We start from the raw sequence: 9,367 nt of genomic DNA, 5'->3' as shown, positions 1-9,367 counted from the left end.
CGACAAGGTCCTAGATGCACTAGAAGACAAAAAGAATGCAGATGTAATATGTACAGACTTTGCAAAAGCCTTCGACAAGTGTGACCATGGCGTAATAGCGCACAAAATGCGTGCTAAAGGAATAACAGATAAAGTCGGTCGATGGATCTATAATTTCCTCACTAACAGAACACAGTAGTAGTAAACAGAGTAAAGTCCGAGGCAGCTACGGTGAAAAGCTCTGTTCCACAAGGCACAGTACTCGCTCCCATCTTGTTCCTCATCCTCGTATCCGACAGACAAGGATGTCAGCCATAGCACCGTGTCTTCATTTGCAGATGACACCCGAATCTGCATGACTGTCTTCCACTAAAGACACCCTTCTCCTGCATTATTCTTACTGAGACCTGGCTTAAGCAGGACAATAGATATCTACCCTCTACCAGGATACACAGCAATTCACAACTGCAGACCAAACCAAGTTGGGGGGTGGTATTGCAATCTATTACTCTAACCAATTATCTTGTATTAGCACCACTTGCATTAGTGATGAATATGGGGAATACATTTTTGCTAATTTTACTGTAAAAAACGTTAAGACGCCTATAACAATCTGGAGCTTACCTGGAGAGAGTTCCGGGGGTCAACGCCCCCGCGGCCCAGTCTGTGACCAGGGCTCCTGGTGGATCAGAGCCTGATCAACCAGGCTGTTGCTGCTGGCTGCACGCAAACCAACGTACGAGCCACAGCCGGGCTGATCAGGAACTGACTTTAGGTGCTTGTCCAGTGCCAGCTTGAAGACTGCCAGGGGTCTGTTGGTAATCCCCCTTATGTATGCTGGGAGGCAGTTGAACAGTCTCGGGCCCGACACTTATTGTATGGTCTCTTAACGTGCTAGTGACACCCCTGCTTTTCATTGGGGGGGATGGTGCATCGTCTGCCAAGTCTTTTGCTTTCGTAGTGAGTGATTTTCGTGTGCAAGTTCGGTACTAGTCCCTCTAGGATTTTCCAGGTGTATATAATCATGTATCTCTCCCTCCTGCGTTCCAGGGAATACAGGTTTAGGAACCTCAAGCGCTCCCAGTAATTGAGGTGTTTTATCTCCGTTATGCGCGCCGTGAAAGTTCTCTGTACATTTTCTAGGTCGGCAATTTCACCTGCCTTGAAAGGTGCTGTTAGTGTGCAGCAATATTCCAGCCTAGATAGAACAAGTGACCTGAAGAGTGTCATCATGGGCTTGGCCTCCCTAGTTTTGAAGGTTCTCATTATCCATCCTGTCATTTTTCTAGCAGATGCGATTGATACAATGTTATGGTCCTTGAAGGTGAGATCCTCCGACATGATCACTCCCAGGTCTTTGACGTTGGTGTTTCGCTCTATTTTGTGGCCAGAATTTGTTTTGTACTCTGATGAAGATTTAATTTCTTCATGTTTACCATATCTGAGTAATTGAAATTTCTCATCGTTGAACTTCATATTGTTTTCTGCAGCCCACTGAAAGATTTGGTTGATGTCCACCTGGAGCCTTGCAGTGTCTGCAATGGAAGACACTGTCATGCAGATTCGGGTGTCATCTGCAAAGGAAGACACGGTGCTGTGGCTGACATCCTTGTCTATGTCGGATATGAGGATGAGGAACAAGATGGGAGCGAGTACTGTGCCTTGTGGAACAGCTTTTCACCGTAGCTGCCTCGGACTTTACTCTGTTGACGACTACTCTGTGTTCTGTTAGTGAGGAAATTATAGATCCATCGACCGACTTTTCCTGTTATTCCTTTAGCACACATTTTGTGGGCTATTACGCCATGGTCACACTTGTCGAAGGCTTTTGCAAAGTCTGTATATATTACATCTGCATTCTTTTTGTCTTCTAGTGCCTTTAGGACCTTGTAGTGATCCAATAGTTGAGACAGACAGGAGCGACCTGTTCTAAACCCATGTTGCCCTGGGTTGTGTAACTGATGGGTTTCTAGATGGGTGGTGATCTTGCTTCTTAGGACCCTTTCAAAGATTTTTATGATATGGGATGTTAGTGCTATTGGCCTCAGTAAGGAAGTTCACAGCTGACCTAGAGACTGTTGATTGGCCTACAGAATTCTCCAAGGCCAATGGTATTGATGACTGGACAGACATCTTTCTTAACAAATTACTTAGACTATACAACAAACATTGTCCTATAAAAACAAAACAGATCACAAACAAACGGCTTGGTTGCCCATGGCTAACCAGCACCATTCTGAAATCCATTGACAAGAAACACCAATATGAAAAACAATATAGACAGGGCTTAATACACAAAGATATTCTCAAACACTATTCATCAACTCTCACTAAAGTAATAAAAAAAGCCAAACAACTATACTACTCCAGTAGATTCACAGACACTAGAGGAGATATAAAAAAGACCTGGAAAACACACTCAGATTCTAGGGACCCACAAACTGAGAAAAACCAAGAATATTGTCCTAACTAAACCTAACGAAACACCACTACATCCCACTGACACAGCTAACAAGATAAACGACTTCTTCTCAAACATAGGATCTAACCTCGCCAGTAAAATCCCACATACCAATGCCCATGCCGGGGACTACCTAGATGGAAATTTCCCTAATTCCTTCTATCTTGCACCAACTGAGCCCACTGAAGTCATTGAGATCATAAAGTCACTTAAAAATAACTCGGGGAATCTGTCTCATGTCCCACCATTACTGTACAAGCGAGCGGCCCATGTCCTTTCGCATGCTATTTCATTACTTTTTAACAAGTCAATAGAGACTAGCACCTTCCCGAAACTACTCAAGATGGCAAGGGTTACACCAATACATAAAGGTGGTGACCCTACAGACTTAAACAACTATAGGCCAATATCTAACTTACCATTGCTATCCAAAATCTTTGAGAAACTTGTGCACAGGAGACTGTATTCATTTATAACGGCTCAAAACATACTCAACCCCTGCCAGTTTGGATTCAGGAAAAATAAAAGCACTAATGATGCAATCATAAAAATGCTAGATCTGCTTTACACAGCACTGGAAAATAAGGAATATCCACTAGGAATTTTTATTGACCTAAGAAAAGCTTTTGACACAGTAAACCACGAAATCCTACTCCACAAACTTGACCACTACGGTATAAGAGGCCATGCGCTTGCTTTTTTCAAATCTTACATTACTAATAGGTATCAGTACGTCACCATTAAAGACACAGCATCAGCAACACGGCCACTTGATACTGGAGTTCCGCAGGGAAGTGTCCTTGGTCCCCTGCTCTTCCTCATATACATCAATGACCTACCAAACGTATCCCAACACCTAAAACCCATTCTCTTTGCTGATGACACGACTTATGTCATCTCTCACCCTAATCTTGCCACCCTTAACACCATTGTGAATGAGGAGCTGATTAAAATATCGACTTGGATGACAGCCAACAAACTTACGCTTAACACTGACAAAACTTACTATATTATGTTTGGTAGCAGAGCAGGAGATGCACAAATTAACATTAAGATTGACAACACTCTAATTACCAGAAATAATGGGGGAAAATTCTTAGGCTTATACCTTGACAATAACCTGAATTTCAGCACCCATATCCAGCATATAGCCAAAAAAGTATCCAAAACGGTTGGGATCCTCTCCAAGATACGATACTACGTGCCGCAAAATGCCCTTCTCACACTATACCACTCACTTATTTATCCATACCTCACCTATGCTATTTGTGCTTGGGGATCAACTGCTGCAACACACCTAAAGCCAATAATAACCCAACAAAAAGCTGCAGTAAGAATAATCACTAAATCCCATCCCTGGCAGCACACCCCCCACTCTTCAAAGATCTAAACTTACTCCCAGTTCAGTACATCCACACTTACTACTGTGCAATCTATATCTACAGGGCCTTAAACTCTAATATCAACCTTGACCTTAAACGCTTTCTTGATAGTTGTGACAGAACCCACAGGCATAACACCAGAAACAAACATCTCTACGACATTACCCGTGTCCGACTAAACCTTTACAAAAATTCAATGTATGTCAAAGGCCCTAAAATCTGGAATACCCTACCTGAGAACTCTAGAACTGCAGACACATTCATCACCTTCAAAACTACCATTAGAAAACATCTTATCTCCCTGATACACCCCGTCAACTAACTTCACAAATACCACCTGGTGGTTCACACTTACACTCGCACACTCATTTGACCATAAACAGAAATATTAATCTCAGTCTTAATATAATGAATCCTGTGATACTCCAATACTGAAACTATATACTGTGCCAAAACAAAAGCATTCACACTGCTAAACTCACAAAATAGTATTTAGTCACTTAGCCATAATACCAACTTACCTCATAATTTGTAATATTTTACATTTAAGAATAAAACTAAGTATGCCCGAAATGCCTAGCCATGCTAAGCGTTCTAGTGGTACACTCTGTAATCTCAATTTTACTACATGTTAAACCAAACAATAACCAAATTTCTGTAAACTAAGCATTGTAATCCTTATAGAGAATAAACTTTGAATTTGAATTGCTGTTGCTTTACTGCCCCCTTTGTGGAGTGGGGCTATGTCTGTTGTTTTTAATAACTGTGGGACGACCCCCGTGTCCATGCTCCCTCTCCACAGGATGGAAAAGGCTCGAAAAGGATGGAAAAGCTGGAGACTTCAACATCAACCTTGGCTTACTAGATGATCAGCCTGTAACTGATTTCATCAACAATATGAACAACACACTTCTCATACCAACAATAACTAAACCAACCAGGCTCACTGAGACAAGTGCAACCATAATAGACCACATATGGACCAATATTCTAGCCCCCCCTTAAATCAGGGATAATCACAGATAGCACTACAGACCACTACCCTACCTTCCTCCTGACAAACATTAGTAAACCACCACTTGAATACAACAGTCTCATTTAGACTCCATGACGAGGCCTCAGTAAGGAAGTTCACAGCTGACCTAGAGACTGTTGACTGGCCTACAGAATTCTCCAAGGCCAATGGTATTGATGACTGGACAGACATTTTTCTTAACAAATTACTTAGACTATACAACAAACATTGTCCTATAAAAACAAAACAGATCACAAACAAACGGCTTGGTTGCCCATGGCTAACCAGCACCATTCTGAAATCCATTGACAAGAAACACCAATATGAAAAGCAATATAGACAAGGCTTAATACACAAAGATATTCTTAAACACTATTCATCAGCTCTCACCAAAGTAATAAAAAAAGCCAAACAACTATACTACTCCAGTAGATTCACAGACACTAGAGGAGATATAAAAAAGACCTGGAAAACACTCAGATTCTAGGGACCCACAAACTGAGAAAAACCAAGAATATTGTCCTAACTAAACCTAATGAAACGCCACTACATCCCACTGACACAGCTAACAAGATAAACGACTTCTTCTCAACCCTAGGATCTAATCTCGCCAGTAAAATCCCACATACCAATGCCGGGGACTACCTAGATGGGAATTTCCCTAATTCCTTCTATCTTGCACCAACTGAGCCCACGGAAGTCACCGAGATTATAAAGTCACTTAAAAATAACTGGGAATCTGTCTCATGTCCCACCATTACTGTACAAGCGAGCAGCCCATGTCCTCTCGCATGCTATTTCATTACTCTAACAAGTCACTAGAGACTAGCACCTTCCCGAAACTACTCAAGATGGCAAGGGTTACACCAATACATAAAGGTGGTGACCCTACAGACTTAAACAACTATAGGCCAATATCTAACTTACCATTGTTATCCAAAATCTTTGAGAAACTCGTGCACAGGAGACTGTATTCATTTATAACGGCTCAAAACATACTCAACCCCTGCCAATTTGGATTCAGGAAAAATAAAAGCACTAATGATGCAATCATAAAAATGCTAGATCTGCTTTACACAGCATTGGAAAATAAGGAATATCCACTAGGAATTTTTTTGACCTATGAAAAGCTTTTGACACAGTAGACCACGACATCCTACTCCACAAACTTGATCATTACGGTATAAGAGGCCATGCGCTTGCTTATTTCAAATCTTACATTACTAATAGGTATCAGTATGTCACCATTAAAGACACAGCATCAGCAACACGGCCACTTGATACTGGAGTTCCGCAGGGAAGTGTCCTTGGTCCCCTGCTCTTCCTCATATACATCAATGACCTTCCAAACGTATCCCAACACCTGAAACCCATTCTCTTTGCTGACGACACGACTTATGTCATCTCTCACCCTAATCTTGCCACCCTCAACACCACTGTGAATGAGGAGCTGATCAAAATATCGACTTGGATGACAGTCAATAAACTTACGCTTAACACTGACAAAACCTACTATGTTATGTTTGGTAGCAGAGCAGGAGATTCACAAATTAACATTAAGATTGACAACACTAATTACCAGAAATAATGGGGGCAAATTCCTAGGCTTATACCTTGACAACAACCTGAATTTCAGCACCCATATCCAGCATATAACCAAAAAAGTATCCAAAACGGTTGGGATCCTCTCCAAGATACGATACTACGTGCCGCAAAATGCCCTTCTCACACTATACCACTCATTTATCCATACCTCACCTATGCTATTTGTGCTTGCAGGGATCAACTGCAGCTAACACACCTAAACCTGAATAAATTTACCAATAATAACCCAACAAAAAGCTGCAGTAAGAATAATCACTAAATCCCATCCCTGGCAACACACCCCCCCCCCACTCTTCATAGACCTAAACTTACTCCCTGTTCAGTACATCCACACTTACTACTGTGCAATCTACATCTACAGGGCCTTAAACTCTAATATCAACCTTGACCTAAAACGCTTTCTTGATAGTTGTGACAGAACCCACAGGCATAACACCAGACACAAACATCTCTACGACATTCCCCGTGTCCGACTAAACCTTTACAAAAATTCAATGTATGTCAAAGGCCCTAAAATCTGGAATACCCTACCTGAGAACTCTAGAACTGCAGACACATTCATCACCTTCAAAACTACCATTAGAAAACATCTTATCTCCCTGATACACCCTGTCAACTAACTACACGAATACCACCTGGTGGTTCACACTTACACTCACTGACTCATTTGACCATAAACAGAAATATTAATCTCAATCTTAAAATAATGAATCCTGTGATACTCCAATACTGAAACTATGTACTGTGCCAAAACAAAAGCATTTACATTGCTAAACTCACAAACTAGTATTTAGTCACTTAGCCATAATACCAACTTACCTCATAATTTGTAATATTTTACAATTAAGAATAAAACTAAGTCTGCCCGAAATGCCTAGCCATGCTAAGCGTTCTAGTGGTACACTCTGTAATCACTATTTTACTACATGTAAACCACACAACCAAATTTCTGTAAACTCAGCATTGTAATCCTTAGAGAATAAACTTTGAATTGTTCAGTGGGCTGCAGAAAACAATATGAAGTTCAACGATGAGAAATTTCAATTACTCAGATATGGTAAACACGAGGAAATTAAATCTTCAGAGTACAAAACAAATTCTGGCCACAAAATAGAGCGAAACACCAACGTCAAAGACCTGGGAGTGATCATGTCGGAGGATCTCACCTTCAAGGACCATAACATTGTATCAATCGCATCTGCTAGAAAAATGACAGGATAGATAATGAGAACCTTCAAAACTAGGGAGGCCAAGCCCATGATGACTTCAGGTCACTTGTTCTATCTAGGCTGGAATATTGCTGCACACTAACAGCACCTTTCAAGGCAGGTGAAATTGCTGACCTAGAAAATGTACATAGAACCTTCACAGCGTGCATAACGGAGATAAAACTCAATTACTGGGAGCGCTCGAGGTTCCTACACCTGTATTCCCTGGAACGCAGGCGGGAGAGATACACGATTATATACACCTGGAAAATCCTAGAGGGACTAGTACCGAACTTGCACACGAAAATCACTCACTACGAAAGCAAAAGACTTGGCAGACCGTTAAGAGACCATACAATAAGTGTCAGTGGCCCGAGACTGTTCAACTGCCTCCCAGCATACATAAGGGGGATTACCAACAGACCCCTGGCAGTCTTCAAGCTGGCACTGGACAAGCACCTAAAGTCTGTTTATGACCAGCCGGGCTGTGGCTCGTACGTTGGTTTGCGTGCAGCCAGCAGTAACAGCCTGGTTGATCAGGCTCTGATCCACCAGGAGGCCTGGTCACAGACCGGGCCGCGGGGGCGTTGACCCCCGGAACTCTCCAGGTAAACCACTTCATATATCGTAAGTGCAATTTGCCTTAATTTATTAAAGGTATTAAATCCACCTGGCTTGTCCTCCTGGGTCGATACCCATTTCTGCAAGGACTGTTTGACCTAGTCTCAAGACTGCAGGAAAATAATCGCTTATGAAAGTGTCAGGGAGAAATAACAAGGTCGGGTGCAGTCGAAGAGCAAATTGAGAGATATATGCAAGAGTGCGAGGGTCTAAATTAATGGGAGTATCCGTATTAAAAAAAAAAATTGGAGGGGGAAGAGAAGCAAGAAGAGCCACTAACCGATCGTCACGAGTCACAGCGAGACCCATCCCAGAGGTAACGAGCATTAAAATCTAATAGGACAGGTAGGGAAGAAATTAGAAAAAGCCACATCAGAAATAGATAATGACAGAGGAGAAAGATTATTATAATCAAAAAGAAGTGCTAAGCCTACAAGAATCATACAGCATAGAGGAGAAAGATTAAGAGCGGACTGTATACCACTTGTCCAGGTAGATGCGGGCTGCAGTGTATGCAGCAAAGCATGAATAAGGACCCAAGAATGTGGTACACCATGGCACACGAAAAGTGCACTTTTATAAGTCCCATCTTGAAGAGGATCCAGTGAATGTAACTATATAGCCTGAAACTACAAACAGCGGAGGGCAATCTTGGGTCTTGCAAAGAAACGGGAAAACCGAGTAACACCTGAGGCCGCGAATATTCCATTGTAAATATGCCACGAACAGCCAAGAGCATAACAGTAACTTCTGCAAGTATCTACAGACCAGGAGGGTTAGTACAGTCAACATGCAAAGGTATTAGGAGTACTGGGGAGATGAAGAAAGGTGTGAGGAGGGGGGGGGGGGAAACTGGTGTCTATCCTAAGTGTTGTCTCAGTGCAGAGACAGCTTCAAAAGTCAAATGAGAGAAGGCAGAGAGCTTGGCAGTGGAAGATGCAGTTTGGGTAAAATGTGGAGACAACAGACACCAAAGGGGTAGAAGTGTCTTGACAGGCAGAAATTCCGGAGGGACAGGAGAGGGAGAAACTGTACTTGGGGGGGGGGGGGGAAATGAACCTCCACACCAGTATGATGCATCTAGAGGTAAACGTCT

Source organism: Cherax quadricarinatus, chromosome 33 (assembly GCF_038502225.1).
Source record: "Cherax quadricarinatus isolate ZL_2023a chromosome 33, ASM3850222v1, whole genome shotgun sequence".
NCBI classification, from domain to species: domain Eukaryota; kingdom Metazoa; phylum Arthropoda; class Malacostraca; order Decapoda; family Parastacidae; genus Cherax; species Cherax quadricarinatus.
This window is presented reverse-complemented; position numbering follows the sequence as displayed.